This window comes from Solanum lycopersicum, chromosome 2 (assembly GCF_036512215.1).
Source record: "Solanum lycopersicum chromosome 2, SLM_r2.1".
Taxonomy (NCBI): Eukaryota; Viridiplantae; Streptophyta; class Magnoliopsida; order Solanales; family Solanaceae; genus Solanum; species Solanum lycopersicum.
Window position 1 is genome coordinate 41436412 of NC_090801.1, and position 21708 is coordinate 41458119.

Here is a 21708-nt window from a genome sequence, read left to right on the forward strand (position 1 = left end):
TAAGATTGTTTATTCAGTGGTTACTACTAATGTACCTCATGATACATAAGTAATAAACGACGGACTTGTATTGTAATTTTGTATCTATGAATTATGATATAGTCATTTTTCTATATCTGAATGTGAATTGTATAAAAATGTTTAGTCTTAATAAATTGTTTATGAAAAAGTATATTGCATATGATACAAAATTATGAATATAACAACTCATTCAACAATATGAACTTTATACTTAATACATTCATAAGAACTATTCAAAAATTATTAAAATAAAATTAAAATCGAGTTGTAATCATTAAATTTATGTATATAATACATAATTTAGACTACGAAGTATCTTAACTGTTTGATAAATAGTTATAAAGAAATGTATTTTCATTTAAGGTATATAAGTTAGGTATTATGTTTAACTATTTTAAAATATGATACAATGTTCTACTTATTACAGTCCAATATATAATTTGGACTTTATATGGAATATTAATATACTCATATACCATTATGTTTGTAAAAATGGTACCACTTAATATGTTTCAGATACATTTTTTTATATAATGTATCATTTTAATTTGTAGTTGATAATAATGTATCTAATACAACAAGGTTGTGGAAAAAAGGTGTAATAAGCTTAGATAAAGTGTATTTATAAATGTATCACAATAAATAAGAATTAAGTTATCCATCAAAATACATGAATGAATCAACAACTAACTACAACTAAGTTATAAATTACATGAATGAATCAACAACTAACTACAACTAAGTTATAAATTAAATGAATAAACAAACAATCAAATTATCAAGTACATTGCATTGTTAGGTGTCAAATGTATCAACAACTAGCTACAATTACTGAAAAAAAGAATTTTGTATGTATGCGTGAATTAATCTGGTACTTAATTTTATGACATTTTTGTATCAGATTATATAAGACAATTCAAACTGTAAATAACAACTAAATATATTGAAAGTTAAAGTCAAAATAAACAAAAAATTTTTAGAGAAACACTCTAAAAATTGAGTAGAAAAAAATATTTCAAAACAGTAGAAAGGAACACTCTAAAATTAGAGTAAATGTATCTTAACAACCATAACACTCTAAAAAGGTGTCCAACAAGTTATAGATAATCTATAGTCAACATTAATCATATCCTCTTGAGATGGTGTTGTGAATTGACTCTTAAGCGTTTGTGGATCTTCATTTTCACTAACATATTCTGCCTTGATCTTTTCAGTATCAAACTTTCATAATTGGGTTGCATATCGTGTACGAAGGCAATCTGATCAGAAATCAGTGGATGGATTAAAGAATATGCATTCCCTTCAAAATGCAGAAGATACATTATAAAAGTAAAGAAGATACATTATAATTCAAACAAAATCACACTAATATTTACATACCTCATCACTTGTTTATGCTTATCAGTTAGTCAATTTTTTCTATCTGATAATTACTAAAACTATATATAATGTATCTTAAACATTGACTAGTACAAATTTTATCTGATACATCATTTAACATGATACTAATGCATTCTATACACGTTGAATAATACAAGTTTTGACTGGTACACCATTGAACGTTATTTTTGTATTAATGACATGACATCTTGTGACTGACAACCAACTAAGCATATTACAATATTTGATAATTTCATATAATCACAACAACTACTCAAATGATGAATAAAATAAAGATTTATTGTATCAATTAAATAAACTTAAATATTGATAAATTACTATATGAAACATGGATTTTATCATTAATATACCTTTTTTATTAACTAACATAAACAAGTTTAAAAATTAATAAAAGAAGATGGAAAACCAACCTTCTGTAAAGGTCAAGAAATTGCAGGAGCCAATTTTCGATCCCCTTTTCTGAATTTTTATCAACCTGCACTTTAGAAGATGAAGAACAATATTGATTCACTATTGCTAATGGATGATGAAAACGCTCGTGCTTTAGAATATCAAGAACAACAATGATTTACTATTGCCAGTTGCTTATGAAAATCTTAGATCTGATTTCAACCCATTTAGGATCGTTGAAAAATTGACAAAATCAAAGAACAACAATGATTTACTATTGTCAATTGTTGATGAAAACCTTAGATCTATTTTCAACCCATTTAGGATCGTCGAAAAATTTACGAAATCAAAGAACAGTAGAATAAAGATGAAAACTACATATTCAATGATTTGATATTGATTAGCTGGAGAGAAAAAAAATAACTTGAAATTCAAATTGGGATGAAGGGTGTAACTAATTAGATTGTGGGAGTGAAATAAGGAGATGTTAAAGGAGTGAAATTAAGAGAAGAGAAACGTTGGTTTGTAAGGTTGAAGTAATGTATCTTGGCGATTTGGAGTAATGGGGAAAAGAAGAGTTTTTTGTAATATTTTTAAATGGTAGGGATGATAAAAAATATGGTAAATAAAGATGTGTATATAGGTAATTTTTTCAAAATTATATATCAGATACCAATATTTCTGTTGTGGAAGAGAAGCAAATGTACAAGGATAAGACGACTCTAAAGGCTGTAATGAAAAATTACAAAATAAAGAATGGCTTCAATTTTAAAATTAAAAGATGTGATAACAAAAGGTATGTTATACAATTATATGATAATTTTCCTAATAATATATATTTTGTTTGTAATATGTTTACCCTTATACACTAATATTATCTGTTACATGTAGTCATGTGTAGAATGTATCTTGTTCGTTTTGATGTTTCTTTGGTTATGAATGTATAAATTAATAAAGATATGAAAAATTTTAAGAGTAAATTTGTGATTACTTTACAAAATAAAGTATCATAATGTGAAAGTATCAGTTCTATCTTGTAATTAAAATAATGTATCGTAATGTACTTTTATTTTAATTTATGTATTAGTACAGTCAACCTAATCAAATAAAAAATATAAGTTATGTAATTGCAGCTATGTATTAGTTTGTTATTCAGATGATTGTTGTTGGAAATTGAATGGCTCTATTAGAAAGAATTCAAACACATTCATAGTGAGATACTTTAATAGTGAACATACATGTCTATTGAGGAATAATGTATTAAGTAAGGTACAAGCTACTGTCAGATTCGTTGGTGGTGTGACAACTCTAAAGTTGGAGAATCATAAAAGGAAACATACTCCGAACGATATAATAGAGGATATTAGGGATATGTATGGCGTTGAGATTTCTTATCAGCAAGCATGGCGGGCTAATGAGCGTGCATTGAAAAAGGGGTAAACCTACTGATGGATATAGAAATATGTCAAGATACATATATATGTTGGAAATTGTGTATCCAAATGCATATATAAAGATGCACAAGTCTGAATACAACGAATTTATATATCTTTTCATATCATTAAGACCAATGATGAGAGAATTTGAGTTCTGTAGGACAATTATTATTGTTGATGCTTCACATCTTAGTGGAGCTTATCGAGGGACATTTGTATATGCCAGTACACTCGACGGAGTATGTATGACATGCTGTTTATGAATTTATTTATTTATTAACTTAAAAGTAAGACGTTATTCTTTATTGTTTTGTGTTTCTATGTTAAGGTTGCATATTGCCTTTGGCGTACGGAATTGTTGACACGGAAAATGATTGTTCATGGACATATTTTTTTCAACAGTTTAAGAATGCATTTGGTGAGAAGGAAATATGTGTGTTGTATCTGACATAAATGAAAGCATAAAGAAAGGTGTAAGTATTGTTTATCCAACTGTTCTTCATTATGGCACCTCTGTTCAAAATTTAGGAGAAGTAGGACCATTCTAAGTGATATGTTTTACTCAATGGCAAAGACTTATAGAAAAGAGGATTTTGAAAAATTGATGGCTAAATTGGATAAAATAGATGAAAGTGTAAAAAAGTATCTTCAAGATGTTGGGTATGAAAGGTGGTCTAGGTTTCATGCAACAGTGAACCGGGGAAGAATGATGACTTCAAATATAGCTGAATGTATCAATAGTTGTGTTGTTGATGCACAACAATTACCTATTATAGAATTTTTAAAAGGAGTTAGAATTCTATTTTATTCTTGGAATTGCAAAAATAGAGAAATAGCTTCCTATACAAAGGAAACATTGGGGAGAAGATTTGAAGAAATATCGATTTTAAACGCGTCAAAAAGTGTGAATATGAAGGTACATATTTGTATTATCTTTATTATATTGTTGTTTAACAAAAATTAAAAAAACGTGTTAATTATCTCTAATTTATAAAAATTGTATGAAGGTGTGATAAGATACATTGTTTGTCTTGGGAGTAAAACTTGTTTATGTGGTAGATTTAAACATGACGAGATACCTTGTCCACATGCAATAGCCGTTTTGAAGAGGAAAAATATAACAGATTTACACCCCTACTGCTCTGATTATTATAAACATGATGCATTAACAAATACTTATGCAGTACCAATGGAACAAATGCCCAACAAAAGTGATTGGACAGCTCCGGACTGTGTTTTGGAAGAACTCGTCATGCCACCTAGATACAGAAATGTCTGGTAGACCAAGAAAAAAGAGAAAGAAAAATCCAAATGAAAAGGTAATAACAAAAACTAATTATTGTGGACGTTGTGGACAAGAAGGTCACAACAAAAGAACATGTACCTTCTTTCCAAAAGATTCTTGATGATTCTTTTTTTCTGTTTTATGCTTAATGTGTAATAATATTTCTGGATATTTTTAATTTTCTAATAAGATTTGAACTTTTTCATTTGATGTGATTATAACTTCACATGAATGTTACAAGATACAAAATTTATAGTTATACTAAATATATCGATTTTGATTGTATTATATCAAGTATAATGATATTGATAACTTGTTTAGTCTCACTTACATAAAACACTAAATATATTATGTATCTGATAACAAATATTTTGTTGTCAGATACAGAATGATATTCGATACTAAATATATTAAATAAGTTATTTTATATCAATTGTTAAAATACACAAATTCAATTTTGATAATAAAATGTGTATCATATACTTAATAATTCTATGGATATTGTGTATCTGATGATAATATAGTATCAGACGTTGTGATTTACTAAAAGACTACGACATGTTTAGTAAATTTTTTTGTATCAGTTTGTGTAACAATTGTGTAAATATAGTATCAGGTATAGTGTGTACAATGTTTATAGTGTATCAGCAGTAATTGTGTAGATCTTACTTTTACAAAGATAATTTATAGCGAGTTACTGTTAATTAAATTATATATTTGGAGACAAAAATTAAAATTTAAATAAATTGTTTAACAAAAATAATTCTTCAAATTAATAACTACTTAGTAAGATTGTGCTGGAAGGAGAAGTTATAATACAAAATACTAACTAACGTAACTACAACATAATAGAAACCTAACTATTCTATGTAAACCAATCCACCTTCTGCCTGTGTAATGTAGCCACACTTTTGCCTTGTAGGATCATCGGTATCGCTAACATATCTAGCCTTGACTTTGTCCATACCATACTTCCATAAAAGTGTATTATATTTGTTCTGAAGATAGTCACTCTGAAAACTAACAAATGGAATTTTGATTTCGTCACTCAGGTATTATGCATAAGCATACATACATTCCACAATCACTGCAAAAACTGAAGATACATTAAAAAAAGTGAATGTAAGTAAATAAATTGATTTACAATACTAACAAGCCATCACTTTGTTGTTGCATAATGTCTTGAGCATATTCCACCGCAAAGGACTATTGTGGACCCCACAGTACACCAGTTTCCTTGTCTTTGTACGCCTCTAATGATAACCAATTAATTCTCTCCGTCTTATCAAAGAAACCACCATCATGTAAGTAGTTTGGAAGCATTACAGACAACTGAGTTATCTCTTCGGGATGCACTCTTTTCCTTGATCCCATAGATGAGTCATATACTCGTATTAACCTTTTCTTTATAACAACCACATTCAACACCCAATGAAAATCTTTGCCACAATTAACAGGAATATAAACCTCATCAACTAGATGCCATGGTAAAGCAGCAGGTATCGAAAATCCATCTATGATGTCTTTTATAGACCTTTTATAACCAGATATAGCAAGACCACTGCAATATGTTGTTGTGTGACCACAATAATACCTCTTGTATACAATGTTGATATATGACTTAAACAAGCAATTGACCGTAGTGTATCTGTATTGATCCAAGCCTCTTGATTTTGACTTCTTGCATAGATAGTAAAATATTACATCTATGTGATGTTAAAAAGATAAAAAAACAACATAATATATAATTTTCACACTTTGAAATAAAGCCACTAGATTGAAGAAAAGTAAGAATCAATTTGTAAGTTTATGTTTATATTATATGACAGATTTTAAAATCGTATCATATACATAATTTGAATGCATAATCTACCTGATCAGTCCAACATCTCATTGGACGTGACATGGTATAAAATCAATTCTTGTCAACAGGAAATGCGACAACAAAATTCATACAGTCAAAACCAAACTTAGCATATTTGCCTCTATATTTATCCTCATCAGGTTTTCTATAAGAATTATTAAAGTCAAAATGAAAGTATTTTAATAAAAAACTTATTTTATAAAGATACTTTAATAATAAAAATTTACTTATTCGCATTTGTTTTGAGGAGTCCCTTTTGAATCCACTCTAAGAACTTTTGCATTAAACCTGACGATAGTTGAGATGTGATGCGATAATCATCAAATGGAGTGTATGTACGTATATGATCATCTATTTTGTCCTTTCCCTTATCAGTTGATCCAAAAGAATTCACATAGGGAGACTGCAATACCTTAGAAGGTATCTTGTTACGTTGAGCCGGAGTTTTAGTATCAATATCATTGACAACCAGCTAGGTGGGTAGCTGACTGTCCAATAAAAAATCATCACTCCAGGTAAGTTGGAGCGGAATGACTGCACTTAACGGGTTGACATTAATTTTCTGGTTTGAAAGTACATGTGCAAGTGCATCTATCACTGCTTCGATTTTGGATGAGATGGAAATCGTGTGATGTCAAATAAATAACAAAAATATTACAATTTATATAAATAACTTATGCAACATCAAAACTTAATTTATTTGGAATTAAATGGAGGCAAATGCTGTCAAAATGCAGTAAATAATTTATAACCCTACCAATGTCTCAAAAACTACTGAATTAGAGGGATATTTTTTGACTTCTTTTTGAATTTTATCGGCACCATGATCCTAATATAGAGAATTTCAGATGCTAAATAAATTTTTACTAAAATTAATAATGTATAACAAATTAAAAACTTAATACTTACTACCTTAATATCAGGAATATTCACATTCACCGAAGGATTGTTTTGGTGTGTTGTAGATAGAAGCACAGTGGACATTTCCATTGCATGTTCCTTACTGAATGTATCATCCTTCATTATTTGTAGAAAAATTGAAGTATTTATTAGTATATTAATAGATACCGTGCAACCAGTGATACTTAAAATATCATAATCTATTTCATAAATTAAAGTATATAAAACAGTCAAGATTAGAAGTATCATATATAGTTTTAATGTAGAAAATGCAGTCAGTGAAACACAAAAGGCGAAAGTAAATTCATAGATTAAAGTATCAACCATCCAAAAAGATACATTATTAAATTTTTTAACATATATTTACGTACCTTTGTGATATCTTCAGCAGAACCCTTTTGTTTCTCAACCTCCACAGCAGGTTCATCAACATCATCAACAGTTGCAAAATCCATTCGCATGGGTGAAATGGTTTGTTGATAAAAGTTAGCAGAATTGAATTGTGGACCAACGTTGTGTTTCTCCACAGAATCATCCATCACGTGTGGCGATGAAACTCCTCCTACATTCTTTGTATTTTGAAAATAGTCAATATCACATAAAAATCATAAACATTTCAATATATCAAAATAGGACCTTCTTAGATTTGTTATCTCTCGCACCAACAACTTTCAACAATTCAGAATGATTTATCTCTATTAGGGCCTCAAGAGCTCCAAATTTTTTCTCAACCTATAATCAAATTAAACATATAAAAAATTAACAATGAACATATAAATGTTTGAATGAATTGTTTACTTATATAAGACTTCATGAACGTCTTCAAATCTTCAATTTCTGCACTACCCAAATTTGTTTTTCCAGTGAATGTAGTGGAAGAAACACCAACGCCAGTTACATTATCATTTTTTTGGATATGACTCTAGAGTTTGAAATGACTAATCTGGTTGCTTCTGTGGTTGTGAGAGTCTTGACAAATTGTACTTATGTGGATGTACAACCTTTACTCGCTTTCGAGGTGGTGGGGTAGTTCCTGCAATAGAATCTCGTGATAATCTCCTTAATAGATTCTCTGGAGGTTTTATTGAGAAGTCTTCAAAACCAGGAACCTCCCCCGAATGCACATACTCACCATCTGGAATTGTTGAATCTGTTTGAGTTGGAAGTACATAATTGTGATCTGGTAAATCAAGTGATGCTATTTCCTTGGGAGTTGGATGAATGTTAGAACAGTCAATCTAAACAAATGAAAAATGAATTAATGAGAATAACCAAATCAATAATGTATCGCATACTCAAACAAATGAAGTAAAAATGTTGTATTATAGTAATTACCTCAGTAAAAGTGGTTTCCATAAATATCTCAAATTTGGATTTTAAACCTATAACTTGCCAGTTGCACATCCTCGATATACCTTTTCCTTCTTTGACAACAATATCGTTATTATCATAGATGCATGTTGATAATTCCAGACATTAAGTGCGTATGGGAATCCATTCAAATGATACATTTTTTTGGTGGTTTGTACTTTTTTCTATAAGATTTCATTAACTTTTCAAAAGCAACTTGTCCCCAAGGGTGTTATTCATAACTACCATCTTCCACCATGAAGAAGTCTTCAATAGGAATTGGTGCTTCACCAAGTTGGGAATACACAAATGTATGAATAAAAAATAAGATATCCGTCTGAAGGGCATCCTTGTTGTTATCCCTATCACCTAGCATTAGTGCTGCATATTGTTCAGTTTGGTTCGATTTTGAAAATTATCGATTTTGCTTATCGGTTATCAATTTGTAGACTATCTAAACGATTAAAGAACCATTAAGTTATCGATTAATTGTTTATCGATTAATCGGTTATCGACCCTTATCGATTCGGTTATCACGTTACCATTAACATATCACGATATCTTTTTTTAAATAAATATCACATGAAGAACTGATCAAGGCCATTACCAAACAGGCAAACAATGCTCGATCTATTTCTGTCAAAAATTCCTGCAATCCCTACCTTCCATTTTTTTCTTTTACTTGCTAACAGTGTTGAAGGGAAAAGCATGTATACTATATAGCACAAATCCACAAGGCACAAAAAGTACATGATGGGGAAAATGAAGGAAGAAAATGATTCATCACAAAGCCACCAACTGTAACGACCTGTTTAGTCATTTTGAGCAACAAACTTCAATTCTGGAAAAACAGGCTGAGGCGACGGACCAAACGACGATCCGTCATGGACACGACGGACCGTCGCAGGGTCTCGTTTCAAAACACTTAGAAAATCTGAAATTGGGTACTGAAAATTGACTCTCTGAACTTCGTGACGGAACGGCAGGACGGACCGTCACAGGCGTGACGGACCGTCATGAATTGTTCAATGGAAATTTACCCTTTGACCCTTGCGACGACCTGCAGGACGGACCGTCGCAGGCACGATGGCCCATCACAGGTTGCGCAATTCCAGGCAGAGTCGGATTTCTGGTGAAGTTTTAAGGGACGTTTTTGGACTATTCTTTCCTTAATTATAGATTTCGTGGGGTTATATTAATAACTAAAATTCTTGAGGGGTTAAAAGAGGTAACCCTAAGTTAACTAGTGGGGTATTATTGCCATCTTTTATTCTTAATTATATACTAATTAGGGTAAAAGAAAGAGGGTTTGAATAAAGAAAATAGAAAGAACAAGAGAGAGAGAGAGAATCGAACAAGAAGGGAGAAACAAAGCTTTGGGAAAATTCTTGCTTGATTCAATTCTTCGGTGGAGGTAGGTTATGGTTTTCATGCTATTCGTAGTAAACTCTTAATAGTGAATGATATGTGTTAGTAGTATTGTAAACCCTTCTATATGCTTAATTGTATGCTTGCATGAATAATGTGATTATGTAATTCTGAATAAATAAGCATGATGAAGCTATTGAATCCCAAATCTTGAAAAGAAACCCTAATCTACTTTGATAATGATGATGCCTTGGTATGAAAGAAGGCTTGATGAATGAAAGTAGTGAGATTAAGGGATCGGGTGCCACGTTCCGGTACCAGGATAGAATATGGATCGGGTGCCACGTTCTGGTACCAGGATAGAATATGGATCGGGTGTCACGTTCCGACACCAGGATAGAATATGGATCGGGTGCCACGTTCCGGTACCAGGATAGTATATGAGGATCGGAGTGTCACGTTCCGACACCAGGATAGAATATGGATCGGGTGCCACGTTCCGGTACCAGGATAGAATGAGGATCGGAGTGTCACGTTCCGACACCAGGATAGTATATTGAGGAGCGGAGTGTCACGTACCGACACGAGGGGAATAAAGATAATGAATCTTGAAATATGTTAATATATCTAATCTAATGAATTAAATTCCCAAATGAGTATGATGAGGAGGTGTGTGTCCTCATTGATGTGCTTGGTGTTGTAACCAAGGGTTATGGTAACTGTAAATGCTGCATGCTAAGGATATTAGTTGATTTTATGATATTGCTTAATACATACTGTTTTCTATTTTGAGTTGGCCGATGATATCTACTCAGTACCCGTGTTTTGTACTGACCCCTACTTTTATTGTTTTCTTCTTGTTTATCTGTGGAGTGCAGCAAACGTGCCGTCATCTTCGACTCAACAGTAACTCAAGCCAGTCTTACTACATCAGAAATTCAGGGTGAGCTAATGCTTCTAGCTTGGACTGGATCTTCTTCTCCAAGTCTTGATGCCTTGAACTTCCGGCATGAACTAGCTTCTTATGTATTTTTAGCTTCTTAGAATACTCTTAGTTTAGTAATTTGATTATAGATGTTCTTGTGATGATGACTTCCAGATTTTGGGAATAATAATAGTTATTGATCTTATTAATTAATTTAAGTCTTCCGCATTACTTTATGTTGATATTACCTTGAAATGTTAAGATTTAGATTGGTTGGTTCGCTCACATAGGAGGGTAAGTGTGGGTGCCAGTCGCGGCTCCGATTTGGGTCGTGACACCAACTATAATACTAACAGATAGTATATGATTCATCACAACTTTTTTTTTTTACATGAGACAAGTATCTAAAAGATCACATAATGAATTCTCACACTCACAGTTCCTTAGAGTTCACACTAAGGCTTATCAATATGCATTTATGCGCACCCAACTCTCAACACAACACAAACTTTCTACTAGAAAACACTCGACACAGCACAACAACAACACCTTTAAGGCCTGGCAACTGGAGACTTACTTGTGAGGCATGAGAACTTGAGCAGTGAGCGACTCAGAACCTGAGACTGGAGAGCCGACTGTCGAGTAGTTCTGTGCCGAAGTCGTGAGAAGAATGAGACTCGTAACAACGATGCCTCAGGCAAAAACTTTTCTCTTACAAAAAACAATAATTTTTACTTTGCATTAAATTGGTGGCATCATATTTGAATTTCATTTGCATAATATAATTGTAAGGGCATTTCATACACTTGATATTTTCTAAAAAATAAAGACAATATTCACAACTAATTAATTAACAAGTACATTACAATGCCATTTTCATCAAAGAAACAAACAGAACATGCTCATTATATTATCCATCCAAAAACATAATAATACTATTTGTTACTATAATCAAGGGAGAAATAGATGGTACATGAGGCTATGAATCTTCTTCAATAACCTTTAGCCCCATCTTCCGTTGAGCACGCTAAAACTACACGAGGGGCTTGAGCAAAAAATTGCGGAGAAAAATATCAAGATATACTTTATTAGTACTCGAATTTTGGGTATTTTCCCTCTTCAACTTGAAGGTGATGTTGTGCATAACAATTTTTCAGAGTAATTGAAGTTTAACAGTCGACTTACAAACCAATATTTTGTTCCTTCGTTTGAAACTTTGAATCATGAAAATAGACACACATGAATCATGATGATAAATGGAATAAATAAAAATATTGCAGGCTTGAGGACTGAGGTGTCATCGTTAGTCGTTACCTTGCGAGTTTCGTCCTCGCCTTAGTGACTAGAGAGAAATCGTCGCCTTGCCGGACACCTGAGTGTCTGGATTCAAATCGTAACTCGTTGGTTAGTCGTCATCTCACCTGATTTTTTAAGTTGGAGAAACTTTAGAGTTTAAAATTTGGAGAAAGGAGAGGAGTTGAGAAGTTTAGATGAAGACAAAGAGTTTTCAAACCTAAATCCCTAATTGAGAAATTAGAAATTAAAGGAAAAAAAGTAGCGGGTCTTATCGGGCTATCGGGTACCCGAGATTTTTTCTTCCCAACCCGACCCTCGAACAATTAAACCAATAAAAAAAATAATAAACCGAACTCTGAACCAATTACCCAATATCCCAACCCGTTAGCCCAATAAATCGAAAATCGGCTCGGGTTAATGGTTTGATCCGATTTTTGCATAGGCCTACCTAGCATAAAATGGTCTACCAGTGTTTATTTACATTATAGGTGGTATCAGGAAAATATGTTTGCAATAACCTACTGATTTTTTGAAACTGGATAAGTAAAATTCTTGACATTACATTTACGTTTCAAACCAATAATAACAGCAAACTCACGGATACTACAATTCAACACATTTCCTTTGGCATGACTAATGTGAATTTCATTATCTAAATTTCTTTGCTCAATTTCTAACAAATATAAACATTTTGTAATCTAATCTTGGTAGTTGCATATGGGGATATTTAGGTATGGGGCAAGTATGGTCTCTTTGAATAATTTTATACCTTGATCCTTTATTGACGATACTAAATGTTTAGTATAATTGGTGTTGTAGGTTGGACCAAACTTTAGAGCGTTCTTTGGAATTTGTTTAGTTACATAAATCATATTATGCAATTAAATAAATAATTTTTATCAATCTCTAACAGATATAAACAATTTATATACTATTACCGACATATAATAATGTTTTGCTTTAGTTGTTCACTTTTAGATACATTAATATTGATGAATAGTGATACTAAATAAAACCTACATGCCAGTATGATACTTAAACAATACTATTAGATACATTAATGTTTATCCAATTTGATACTAAATAACAAAAAAAACTTAAACATCTATATTAGATACATTAATTAGCATGTGCAACACATAAAAGGTACAGAAATACACAAATTTAATTAGTCGTTATATAAACAAATCAAACTGATACTTAAAAAGGTATTTAAGATAGATTAAAATTCATGTGCAACACATAAAAGTATCACAAAAATCAACGTTCCTTACGTGAAGTCAAAATAGTTAATACTTTCTGAGTTCTGTTCACTTATCAATACATTAATGTTCATGAAAATTGATATTAAATAACACCTGCATGCCAATATGATACTTAAACAATAATATTAGATACATTAATATTCGTGAAATTTTATACTAAATAACAACAAAACAACAAACTTAATACTTAAAAAAAATCTATTATACCTTAATATTTATGTGCAAAATCATAAAAGTATCACAAAAATCAGTGTTCCATGAGTGCAATTAAATGTTCAAATAACGATACTTGAATAAAAAAATGAATCATCAAACTAAAGAAAAAGATACGAAAATCAGGATGGATAGGGATACAAATGTGCATATTGTTGTCAGTGTTGGTTAAACGATACATAAATGAAAAAAAGGAATCATCAAACTAAATAAAAAGATACGACAATCCGGATGGATAGGATACAAATGTACATACCGTTGATAGTGTTGGTCGAATAGTCGGAGGTGCCACCTTTCTACCCCTTTTCTTTGGGGTTTTCGGATTTTCCAAAGTTGATGCATGTTTGTTCTTTGCAAAAGTTCTCTTGAAAGAACTTCAATTTTTCATGACTATAGGGTCATGCGACGATTAAGAACTCAATTCTTCGTAGATTTTGATTCTGGAAAAAAATTTACAAATTTGTTAGAAAGAAAAAACAGTAGATACACAAAAAAAGGAAGAAATCATAATGAGAAGATGATAAACCTATTTTGGACCTAATCTGGATGAATAGGGATAAAGTTCTTTTGAAATCCAAATTTTCTTTTAATTGTTAACCGAAAATTTTAGGGGAAAAAAATTTGGGCGGAAGTTTGGAGAATCGGAAAGGTGTAGTTTGAGTTCCAACGCAAAAATTCAAGTAAGTATCATTGGGTGTGTAAAAATGGATTTTTGAATTTTAATAAGAGAGTAGGAAAATATTGGGAATAGATAAAGTAAAGTTATGTAGTTTAGTAATTTCCTTTAAACTTAGAACATGTTCAAAATTTGGGAATTTGTCCAAAATTTGATCTCTTCTTTCACTTTATATGTTATTGTATTGACTATATATTTTATTTTATTTTGGTTTGATTTAATTAATTTCACATAGATAGTCACTTCTCTTTTTATATTAAAAAAATTGAAATATTTATTTTCATATGTATCTATTACTTAGCCCTATTTTTATCGACACTTGAACTATTCCTTTCCCCAAAATGAAGTAATAATAAAATAATTAAATAAATAAAAATGAATTTTCTTTACTTTGTTTAAAATTTGAAAAGTCATTTTAGTCACATTGCCGATCAACCGTGGGTTAGCGGGCATTCTGAGAGCCTAACACCTTCTCAGAATGTATATTGAACTTCGAACCCTTATATTATCAAATTGATTTATATTTGTTTAAATATTTTGAAAACCTTAAGTTTTTTCTTAATTTTTATTCAAAAAACTTAAGTGGCGACTCTGTTATTTTGGAAATTCGATTTCTCTTCAATAATAGGTTTAATCGATTTTTCAGAAACTAGTCATTTTTCTTTTATTTATTTTTTCGAAGTATACTTGTCACTTAATTAAGTTCTAACCAAAAGATTTTATTATTTGACTAATTACTATAATTGCATTATTTATGTGTGATTAATGTGTTTAAATTTTACAATTGTCATCGCATTTCATAGCATCTTTCAATATGTATGTATAGTATATTAAAGGAAGGTTTGTGAAATCACAGTCGGACTTTTTTATACTCAATCATTTATCCGGAATGATCAATATTTTATTGGTTCGTCATGCGTCCAATGGTTGTCGTGAATTTCAGCCTAAGTTATCCACTTTGATTTCCGGTCTTTCAAAAGTGACTCTTAGTCAACTAGGGTAGAGCTAAACTAAATTCTGAATTTAGAACATTTTGAACTAAGTTGATCCAACATCCAAGACGTGTTGGTCCCATTAGAAAGATCATCTTGAGTCCAAAATGGCTCACGGCTAAACGGATGTTTATATTTATGTGTTCTAATTTGAATGATGTATACGTTATTTGAAAAATAATTATCCGATAGAGTAAGGATTAGATTATAGTTTATACTAGTTGAAGAACGAGATTCACAAGCTACTAGTCCATCCAAATACGTTGATACCCGGAGATGACAACAAAATAAAAAACAAGAAGGACCTTTCGTGGAATGGTGGAAGCATAGTTTAAAATTGTTCCCCTGCGCAATACTGAATATGTTGTACCCCATTCCCCCTATTATGTATCCTCATTCAGTTTATTCGTAAAACTTGTATAAATTTGAGTTTTTGGGGCAGTGAAATGTTTGAAATGACGTTATACATTATTTAAATAGCCTACCAATGACACAAAAGAGTCACATATCTGTTTAGATCGTGTAATAAATGCTTATGTGATATAACTGCTAATGTGAATATGTTGCTTTATTTGGAGATATTCTAGCTCACTCATTTTCAAATCGTTTAAAAATCCATCAGTACAAATATCAAATCACTATCAAAAGTGCGTCCAAATACTCTTTGAGTCTTTAGTTTCTCAACGAAATTCAAACTTCATTTTTTAATCTTATTTTCTCATATCAAAAGATATTCACCATCTCACATCAAACAAGATTCAAGTGAGTCGAAATATGTAGGACCTGAATTCTCCCTCGTGAGAAACGTAGACAACCTTTCAAGGCTCGGTCCCCATTTTGAGAAATTTTATCTTTTCCAACTCTTACAAGAAGAATAGAGTTTCATATCTATCGGAGATATGACAATGAAACATACAATCGACTTGTCTTGACTCAAGTTGATGGTTTTGATTTACTAAGATCAAAATCAAATAGACAAATTCCTGTTTGTTTAGTCATTTTTCTAAACATGTGGGCTAGTTTATCTTAGAGTGAAGCAACTTTTATATGTTTGTGGTCATATGTGTGATATCTTGTATTATTTATTATCTACATATACTAACATGTTTATCTTAAAGTTATTTTTTCTTTGTCAGATACGTAAAATTGATCTGTGTTGATGAGACTAGATGGTCATACTTATTTCACACGATCTAAGGCCCCCAAAGATTCCTTCTCCAATCAAAGTTTGCAAAAAGAAAAGACAGTAATGGGTGAAAACAATTACGAGATTGGACTGGCTGAAGTTGTCATGGCTCAGCTCGCCGCCACTGATCAAAATGAATTAGTTATGTAGTTAATGAAACAATTTGTCGATATGAGGGTCAAATGCGAAGAATGCGAGATTTGTCTAATCTAATTTTCGATTTCAACCCTCAAGAGATGGAGGACATCCACTCCACTTTCCTCCTTCAAGCGCAGAACTGGTTCAAAACCCACCCTCTAACCTATCTCAAAATTCTTCAATTATTAACCTAACCGCCCAAAATCCCCATCATACCTCCGTCTCTTACCAAGTGCCACCTCCTACTCAAGATAACAATCCCCAAACTTTCCCCCCCATCAAACTGCCAATCCGCAAGATTGCCCTTCCCCTAAAAATGAAAGTTTTAACAATTCGCAAACCTTTTATTACCACAAAAATCAGCATACCAACCTTCGGACTTCCCCACAGAATTACCAAGCCACTAAAAATGCCTAGAATCCGTCCATTGCTCCGCCATTGACTCAAAATGCAACTTTTCAAATTCTAATTCCAAATGAACCTTATGCCAATAGTTCCGAGCTTGATCATTATAAGGAGAAAGGAAGAGAGTGGAGGTCAAAAATAGAGACAACCAAGTTGAATATGAAAGAACAGATCAGGAAAGCAATGAAGAACTTGCACTATGTTCCTGAAGTTGATGGGTTGATTTACGAGAGTTTGCGAATACATTGGAATTTAGACCTCCCAAAAGGCTTTAAAGTGACAAAATTTGACACTTTCGTAGAAACAGGGAATCCATTGGCGCACCTAAGGGCCTACTGTGACCATCTTGTAGGTGTTGGAAGGAATGAATCTATATTAGTGAGACTTTTTAGCCGAAGTTTGAATGCAGAAGCGTTGAAATAGTTTACCTCCTATGAGATAAAGCAGTAGTATAGCAAGAATGCACTAGCTAAAGATTTTATTGAACGGTTAGCCTACAATGTGAAGATTGTTCTTGGTCGCTATTTTTTTGGAGAGAATCAAGAATAAATCCACTGAAAGTTATCGTGAATATGCGTATAGGTGGAGAAAAGAGGTTGCTCGAGTTCGACCTCCTATGTCTGAGAAGGAGATCGTTGAAGTTTTCATATGCAATCAAGAACCAGAGTATTATGATAGGATAATATTACTCATTAGAGCAAAATTTGCAGAGATAGTAGAGGTAGGTGAGGCTATCGAAAATGGGCTTAAAACCGAAAAGATTTCTCTCGTTGCCGCTCCAACCAAATCTTCGAGATTGTTGAAAAAGAAGAGAAATGATGTGTCTTCCGTTTCCTACGCATATGATGGACAAGGACACTTCAGAAAATCTTCACCTTACAAAGGCTATCCTCGAGCCCCAAAAAATTCATATCCAGCTTGCTATATCGAACCAAGTTACCAAATTCCACTTCCCAATTACGGAACTCCACCACCGAGTTACCAAATTCCATCTAATATTTATCAAACTCCACCTTCTAATTACCAAAATACCCATCCATATTACCAAACCCCATCAGTTAACTGTTCAAATATCCAATCAAGTTAGCAAACTCCACTCCTATACTACCAAAGTACCCTTCCTAGCTACCGAGCTCCATAATACGCCAATTTTCAAAAGCAAGCACGAACTCACTAAATCCTTAAAACTATTGTCAAGTAACTTCACATTCAGAAAATAAGTACAATCCTCCTCACCCATATCTTGAGAAGAAACCTGCTAGAGTGTAAACTTCTTTGATTGAGAGCCGAACACACTTTTTGAGAGATTGAAATCAGCTGGCCTGATATAGACAATTGATCCAAAGTATCAATGTCAACTCTAAGCTTTATAGACTCAATCTTTACTTTGCTTACCATTCAGGAGGTGTTGGGCATATTACTAAGTATTGTATCAACTTGAAGCATAAAATTCAAGACTTGATAGATCAAAAGGTCGTCACTCTCCAGACTGCCTCTCTAATGTCAATAGCAACCCCATGTCGAATCATGGAGGGTTGACTATTAATATGGTTGAACTCAAAGAAGATTTGAATGTGGAGAAAGTTATAATCTCAGCCACCTTGAAAAGTTTAAAAATTATGTAGTCTCGCCAACCAAAAGAGAAAAATCTAAATTTGTGATAATGTCACCTCAAAAAGCTTTTACTTTAAGGCTAAAAGAGGGCCAGAACAAGCAAAAGATCGATCAAGTTTTTCCAAATAATTGCTTCACTTAGATCAGTCTTTTATAATGCAAAATGGTATAGGGGTTGAAATTTAAAATTGGTCCAAAGAAGGTAAAATTGTGCTTGAAGTGACGATTGAGACACCAGTCATGCATACTAGGCAGCGAGTCAAAAGAGCATATTCCAAATTGGACATCCACTTCGCTCTTGGTTTCTCGCTCGTCTTGGTAGACATAAAAAATTTTCTATATTATTTCTAAAATTGGTAGTGTTCCGAATGAGGCTCGAGGCCCATAATTTTTTTTATTTATTACCACACTATATATTAATCTCCCTCCTAATATTTGAGAAAAAAAAAGAGGCGAAAAAGGGCCAACGTTCTTATTATCTTATTTCAAATGAAAACCTCCTTTATTGCGAAAATTTGTTTTACTTTCTTTATATTTGCTATCTAACAGTATCTGTCTACGATTTCAGTGAAAAAATTATCAAAACTTTCAATGTCATGTCATGTCACAAGCTGAATGAACAAAATGGGGTAGATGCAGGCGAACTTGAGGACTACAATGAGAAGATCATGGTATCGAAACACCTAGTTAAGGAGTTCAGGTAGTTCGAATGTCACGATAAGTCGCATTCAGAAAAGATTAGAATAGTGAATAAGAAAAATGATGAACGTATCAAAGAAATCAAAATTAGTGTCAATATGACAAAAAAGAGGAAAGAGAACTCATCAGTTTGCTTGGAGATTGGATCTCATAAGTTATTAATCTACTTAAATGTTGTCTAAAGATACAATGTTTGAAGACTCAATTTCTAGTTTTTCTTGTAAATCGACTTTATTATTTGCTTGTAATCGTCTTTGTTAAGAATTTTAATTATAATGAACTAAGCCTAACCTGAATTCTCAAGAATGAGATATATATGCAACTTATGTCGACCTCGGTCACCCCTCTTTAACCCTCTTAATTTATTTTCTTTTGTATTTAAACTACGTTCAAACCTAAATTTCAAGAATGAGATATTTAGGCGGCCTATGTTGGCCTCGATCGTTTTCCTTAGTTAATTTTTTTGTTTCTGTAGATTCTCAAGATGGGAACTACGTTTGACCTAATTCCTTCCTCAACGGGGTACGTAGGCTCCACAATGGCTTGTTCATATCTCCCACTCAAAAAATCTCAAGAAAATGATCTTTTCAACAAGTCAAGACTGAAGTTACATTGACAATTGTAAATGGGACAAAATTTTAGAGAAGATCTAAAAGAATTCCATGATTCGTTCATCGATGGCTCAAAATACATGAAGACAGTTAATTGGGACAAAAACTTTTTGAGGTTGACCTCAAAAATTTCAGTAAGGTTCATCGAAAGTCTAGAAAACCTTTGAGTACCTCCAACATGATCAGAAGTTTAGAAGTGACTTCAAATGATTCTCATGTACATTATGAGATCAGAAGTCAACTTCAACAATCATATACATTTTAAGAGAGATCACCCAAACTTCAAGAATCTTCAGAATCTTTTCAATAAGTAATCCAATAGACCTCGACACATTAACCTCAAAGACGTTTATTAAGCTTGATGTAACATGACACTTGCAAGTGACCTTTTTCAAATATTATTTTTTGAAAATATATCTTCTTTTAGAACTTTCCTTCATGTTTCAATTATTTTGCATAAAAATAATTTGTCTTATCTATCAAGAGGCGGGAGATCAGAAAAATCAACCGGAGATAGCAAGACAAGGAGAAGACAAGCAAAGAGATCGACACATGTCGGTTCATTTTTAAACTAACAATATTTTTGTGGATGCAGGTCTATAAGTTTACTTCAAAATTAGCATATTCCTCCATTAAATGAATAGGTAGAAGTCGAAAGAGCAAAAAGCTCTCCAAAATTGACAATTTTTCTGTGGATGCAGGAAATATTTTATGTTATGTATATCAAAGATTTGAGGATATGAATAATATTATTTCATTAAATTCCTAACAAGGCAAGGTCCATAATGAACGTGCAACTATGTTCAGAGATGGAACAAATGAAAAATCCAGATGAAAGACATTTTTCCATTAACTAAAGATACCTGGAGGATGTTATTTGCACCATATTATCAGACATGATAATGTTACTACCCAGAGAGTCAATTATATCTTATTATCGAATGAAATGATACCACTAATTTTTTGGTCATTTTTATTTGTATTGTCGATTGAGATGATATTGCCACTCAGAAGATACCCATAAGATTACCTATGTTGCTTAGTGAAGCATCATCTTCGCTCGGTATAGATACACATCATCCTATCAATGGATAAACATCATCCTACCGACGAATCTTTATCTGCATCATCCTACCGGTGGATCTTCATTATCTTCATCCTACCAATGGATCATCATTGCCATTATTAATGGATCATCCACGTTATCCTAACAATGGATCGTCATCAATATTTTATCAATGGATCATCAACATTACTGTACCAACGAATCTTCATCTTCATCAGCATTATCCTACCAATAGATTATTATTATCCTACCAATGGATATATCATTATCCTATCAATGGATCATTATCATCATCCTACCAATGGATCATTATCATTAAACTTCCAATGGATCTACGACATCCTATCGATGGAGCTTCCTCATCATTATCATATTAATGGATCAACATTATCTTACCAATGATCATCAACATTATCCTACCAATGGATCAGCATCATCATATCAATGGAGTAGCATCATCCTATCGATATGGTAGCATCATCATTCTTCATCATCATTATCCTATAAATGGATCATCATTATCCTACCAATGGAGCATTAACATCATTAATTCATCGGCAACATCCTAAATTTGTCATCATGTTTCACTTAGACACCTTAAGTAGAC

The 21708-nt window shown here is 32.2% G+C and overlaps 2 pseudogenes; one reads left to right on the forward strand and one right to left on the reverse strand.

The window, feature by feature from the left end:
- Nucleotides 1-3813: 3813 nt before the first annotated feature.
- Nucleotides 3814-4686, forward strand: LOC138342289 (uncharacterized; annotated as a pseudogene).
- A 707-nt stretch (nt 4687-5393) lies between these two features.
- Nucleotides 5394-15757, reverse strand: LOC112940976 (uncharacterized; annotated as a pseudogene).
- Nucleotides 15758-21708: the final 5951 nt, after the last annotated feature.